The sequence below is a fragment of the Cupressus sempervirens genome, chromosome 4, assembly GCF_028749045.1.
Source record: "Cupressus sempervirens isolate cs-2001-9-10 chromosome 4, ASM2874904v1, whole genome shotgun sequence".
Taxonomy (NCBI): Eukaryota; Viridiplantae; Streptophyta; class Pinopsida; order Cupressales; family Cupressaceae; genus Cupressus; species Cupressus sempervirens.
The window spans coordinates 241,944,458-241,950,261 of NC_143121.1; the positions used below are offsets into that span (position 1 = coordinate 241,944,458).

Genomic DNA, 5,804 nt, shown 5'->3' on the forward strand with positions numbered 1-5,804 from the left:
CGGATAATGCTAACTCATTTATACGATATCATATTTGTAGATGGGCACTTGATCATGGTATTTACTTGAGCACATCCTCTAATTATTACCCTCAAGATAATGGATTGGTCAAGTCATCCACTAAGAATTTGATCATTATCATCAAGAGGACTATTGAAGATAGTTAGAGGTGTTGGAACAAGAGATTGAAAACTACCTTGTGGGATGATAGAATAACACCCAAGAGAGCCATAGGAAATTCTCCTTTCATGTTAGTATATGGGATGGAAGCTAGGCTTCCTATCTCATTAGAATTTCTTGCCCTTGAGTTGGCTCATTAGCTAGAATTAATTGAAGATGATTCTATGTCTATAAGAATCGTAGGTCTGATGGAGCTAGAGGAGAAAAGAGGTCAAGCAATACAGACCTTAGAGATTTTTGATAAGAAGGCTAGGGCCAAAAGCTTCAGGGAAGGCAATCTTGTGTTGAATGGGATGTAGATAGAATGAAGGCAGGGATACATTCAAAATTTCATGCTTTATGGAGAGGCCCCTATGTGATCATTAGTTGCAAGCAAGCCACTGCCTTTTAGTTAAGTAGGCCTAATGGTGAAATCTTGCCAATTCTAGTCAATGGGATATATCATAAGCCCTATTTTTGATGGAAATTAATATTTATGTATATAGTTAGAGTAGTTTAAATGCTTTCCTGATCTTTCTTTCTTTTCCAAGAAGTGTATGGGCACACGTTTTATTTTGTAGTAGAGGGTTTGGTTCTAATTTTTTTACAAGTTGTAGAGGAATAAGGCATGTTACAGCTCATAATATAGTATAAATGATAAATTTGATGAGTTTTATGGTTTTAGAGACTCCATAGCCCAATGGATCTTTTGATGGTCACTAGTCATGTGCTAAGCAGGCTTGCATCCCTCCAGAGTTGCCAAAATGTTAGCCAAAATTGCTCTCCCACCAAAAAAAAGAAATCCAAATAATAATTTATTTTAACAATCACCTAGGGTTTCTTATAAAATGATTTAGTATTGGCCATATTCCTTATTTCATATTATGCCTTAAGATATTTTTAAGTCATGATCATGCGATTTGCATAAACCCAATTGGTTAAGTGTTGACTAAGGTCAGGGTGTTGAGGGCGTGTTGTTCTTTGTTTTTGCCTGATCACATAGTTATATTGACATGCTATGGTTTAAATTATGACAACGTGAAAAGGGGCAAGCCTACTATGTTCAAGATAAATTTTAGACCTCTAGATCTTTTAGATCTACAACAAGTGCATGATCACAACAGGTTAACAGATGGGTATGTTTTGAGTTGTGATTAGGTAGCTCCTCTTGTCATATAGTAACATCAGTTTAGGGTGGAGATAGTGTTGATATAGTCACATCTTAACCTTCACAGGGTCATGGTAGTTAGTAAAGAATGCTAAGAGTGGGTTGTGAGGCAAACATGAGCAGTGGATCATGGTTTTACAAGAAGTAATAGTTATTAAGGGAAGATGGTGGTGAAGCTATGATCACAAATACTCAAGTGCAAGGGATAAAGATTGAACCACTAATAGAGTGGGATAATGGTAAGAAATGTTTGGTCTACATAGCAAGACTTGATGGTTAAACCTCAGTTGACCAAAAGTCATAGTCAATTTGGAAGTTGGTGGTAGCAGATGCAGTTCCTTGAATGATGAATATGATCTTTCCAATCCCTTGTAACAACTTTCATCAATCCCTAGGCTTGATAAATGTAAAGGAATACTCCACCCCCATCAGTTGATCCATTCATTCACTTAGAGATTAAATGACCATCGCTCTTGACCTCTCTTAGTTTTGTTTGGTGAAGAAGTGATCCTCTCATGTATGTATTTATGCAATAGTCGAATCTTTTCAGTTTTGTAGTGATTATTCTCTGAAGATTTGATTGTAGTGACTGATTTTTATCTTATGAGGAAAGTTACCCAAGTTATACTAGCACTATAAAGGAAAATATTGTACTCTTTTTTAGGGTTTGATCTTCTCTATTTTCCCTAGTATTGCCTTGGCATGCTAGTGTAAATTCCTTCTTTTCCTTTGAATTATATGACTTTCTTCCTTATCTCTGTCAAACATCATCGTACTATGCAAGCTTGTCTACCTCTCTTTGATGTACTATGAATATCTATAATTTGCATTCTGTATATCTCTTTGGCCAATGAATGATAAGAAGTGCAGCAATTTTCCTTGTATCACTCATGTGGTTGTTTGGTCTTATGTAGTTTACAAATTAAAGTAAGTTTGAATCCATATATCTTTGGACTATCACAATAATAGAACTATGCATGTATGTTTAGAGATTCGTCTGAACACTCTATTTTGGTGCATCACCTCTTTATAATAGATTAGGTAGTTACTTTCATGTATTCCTTCTCCCTTTTCTCTTCAAGAATAGTTTAAGTGCATCCTAATAGTAGAGGAAGCTAGCCTTCACTAGAGACTCAACCTCATAGTTCAAGTCCCATAGCTTGGTGGTTGTTTCTGTATTTCATGAGGTTGTCCTTAGGTAAGACTTTAGGCAAGTGTGAAAGCTTTTGTGATAGTAGTTGTATAATGGTAATCAATCTCAATGGTAATTCCCATATGTCAAAATTTCAAATCTATATTCAAATTTCTATAAATATTACCTCCAAGTTCTAGTCAAAGGAAAACTATCATGATTTTGATAAATAGGACATGTTTTCTAAAGTAATTCAAGTTCTAATATTGCTAATAGGTTATGCAATATTTTGAGTGAAACTCATTGACCAATGTTTCATGAGTAGTCATTCACATGAACCTGTCTCTCATGTGAGTGAATGGAGCTCTTACAATGCATTGGATCTAGGTGATGCCCATAGAAGTGAATTATTGAATATTCCTAAGACATCACCCATCCCAATACTAGTCGAGCTCTAATGCGCTTATATAGAGTTATCTCCATCTAAAATTCATGCTCTGTAGGAATAAATACCAATTATTTTCTTGTAAGTAAGTTGTTCATTCATTCCAAGAATAATGTGACGAATATCTTGAAATTGTATAATTCCAACAATAAACTTCATGCACACTATTAGGAAGGGATGAATGGAGGTTGATATTTGGACTGGTAAACTTTCCATTTTTATGGAGAATATTTTTATCATAGCTCAAGTAAATGTAAAATATGGGGTTTGTTGTTCATTAATGGAAAATTATTTGGACGGCTTTTAAACATCATACATAAGTAAAAAATTAAGCTCGAAAAAATAAGTCAATTTTGATTATTTAACATTTTTAAGCTAAAAATCAAACCTTAATATTTGGTGCTTAAACCATTATCACTATTGTAATAAATGAAATAGACTATTAAATGTTGGTAGATAGCAAAATGAATTGGTCGTGATGCCCTGGATACCATTGACGCCAATATGCTACTACAGCAAGAACAATCACCAATCAGTGCCGCCTTCATCACTCACGGCATGGTGGATAATTGTTCTTTATCATTTACCTCAGTTTGGTTTCTCATGGTTATAGGCAGACTTCAGAGAAAAATGATTTGCAAGTTGTGGAATAAAATGGACTCGTTAAGGTGGCCTGATTTCAATTTAGGGGCTTAATTATACATCTAGGCCCAACCGGATCATGGGAATAGACGATCCAGTAAGGAAATCAAAAGCCATGTTCCAAAGCAAGTTAGAGGAAACTTTCTATGCACCCGTTACCTAAGAGGGTCGACCTACTTCGGCACAATGTCAACCATTTCAAGATGTCTATGAATACAGTAAATTCAGAATGGAAGATCTTTCATTTCAGATTTCCCTTTTCTCTATCAAATCATCCCTATAATTATTGTCCAATTCTAAATGAAGAAAGCCATCATAGGATTTAGATTTATGTTGAAACAGTTACATTGTTCTAGATTTCCTTATATCATTCAACTATGATGACAAGCACTCGTTACTTGTGCCCGTGCTATTCTAAAATATCCGTTACAAACAACATATTATAAATCTCAAACATCATATTAATTAATCTATTTTAAAAGGTGTTTACATATGCATTGTATTGAATCAATCAAGGCCATCCTTAAGAATACTTATCTTCTTTTGGCAGTAATTTAAGTTGGGAATATCATAAAACTTGAAAAGAACATAGAACTAATACAATTGTATGTAAAGAAGATTATCTTCATTTGACAGTAATTTAAGTTGAGAATATCATAAAACTTGAAAAGTAACGCACAACTAATACAATTGTATGTAAAGAAGATGAAAATGAGTGAGGTATTTATTCAGTTCAGCCTCAAAAAAGTATGAGGCTCTTATTGGGTGCAGCATCAAAAGATCTGACAGGAAAGAAATAAATCAAATGGTGGAAGGACAGTCTTAAGAGAGAAAATATGACATCTTCTCTCACCACAATGGTCTACCAATTTACAGCAACGATGACAGATCAATACCCCACAGGCGGTGCTCCAGCTGTAGATGTTTGTCCAGCAATCAACTCCTTCAGCTGTTGATCATTGACATTAAATGCCTTGCTAAATACACCTTCAGGAATGGCAGGATTGGCTCCGAATACGGCAGATGCAACCACTTGAACACCAGGCAGCTGGCTGTTTAGAGCAGTTATTGTAGTTGCATATGAATTCCCCATGTTCTGTTGAAAATGGAGTAACCCCCTTGGAACCACAAACACATCTCCCTTCTCCAACTTTTGCGAGAACAACACATTACTTGTGCTCACAAAACCAACCAAAATAGTGCCCTCCATTACAAATATAATCTCAGTAGCGCGAGGATGAATATGAGGGGGATTCAATCCACCAGGGGCAAAAACACCATGGTTCATTGATATGCCCAGCGTGTTTAATCCCGGGAAAGTTTGTACAGTACCAGCGGTAATATTGAATCCAAAATTATTGTTGGTTGAGAGTGGAGTATCAAGTCCCTTAAACATGAAATCTGAAGCCTTCACTTCCTTTGGGTCTTTGCACTCAAAACCGTTCAACTTCACTTTTGTCTGAGTAATATCAGCCACACAGAAATCCTGCAGAGGATCTGGGTCTGATGCATTGATTGACAGGATTAGAGAAAACCATAAAATGCAGCTCAAGGAAGCTTTCATCATTGTTGCAGAAGTTTTCATTTCCAATTGGATGTTATGAGCAATGGAAAGGTAGAACTTGATATGATTGAGAATCCCCAAAGCACGTATTTTATAGGGTAAATTTATTGAATGAGCGGTGAAATGTATTTGCTTATCTGAAGAAAAGCATTTTAATTTACAATACTCTGTCAAACGATGGCCGCTAGACACGAATTAGTCCATTCTGTGCGGAATGAATCCTTTGGAACGGGTCGTTTAGTAAAATGCTTTAGAAACACATAAGACAAGTGATTTTTGTCATAGCTACGTAAGAGAATGGAATGGTATTGCTATTAAGAGCGTAGAGTTCATTGACATTGCAATTTATCAAATAGTGTACACATTGTCTAATTGACCCTCTCTACCATGTTATGAATAGTTTCAATTTAATAATCTGTGAAGACATAAAGGTATTCACAATGATACCGTCACCGCTACCTAATCTGATAGATTTATTTGCAAATTTAATGACCCGTTCTTTCGCTTTCCTAAATCTTTGTCATGCGAAACTTTGTTAGCACGCTTATGTAGAATTCTTTGTCTGAACACTTATTCACGTTTCTTCACCCAGTTACGGTGCTTAACTTTTGATTTTGGAGTATTCACACTGTTATGAGCCAGCATTGCCACTTGAGATAGCCGAAGATTCAAACGGCTTTCAAGTACGTAATTA

At 35.6% G+C, this 5,804-nt stretch overlaps 1 pseudogene; it reads right to left on the reverse strand.

Annotated features, from left to right (window-relative positions):
* Positions 1 to 4,149: 4,149 nt before the first annotated feature.
* LOC149560907 (germin-like protein 5-1 pseudogene) lies at positions 4,150 to 5,158 on the reverse strand (annotated as a pseudogene).
* Positions 5,159 to 5,804: the final 646 nt, after the last annotated feature.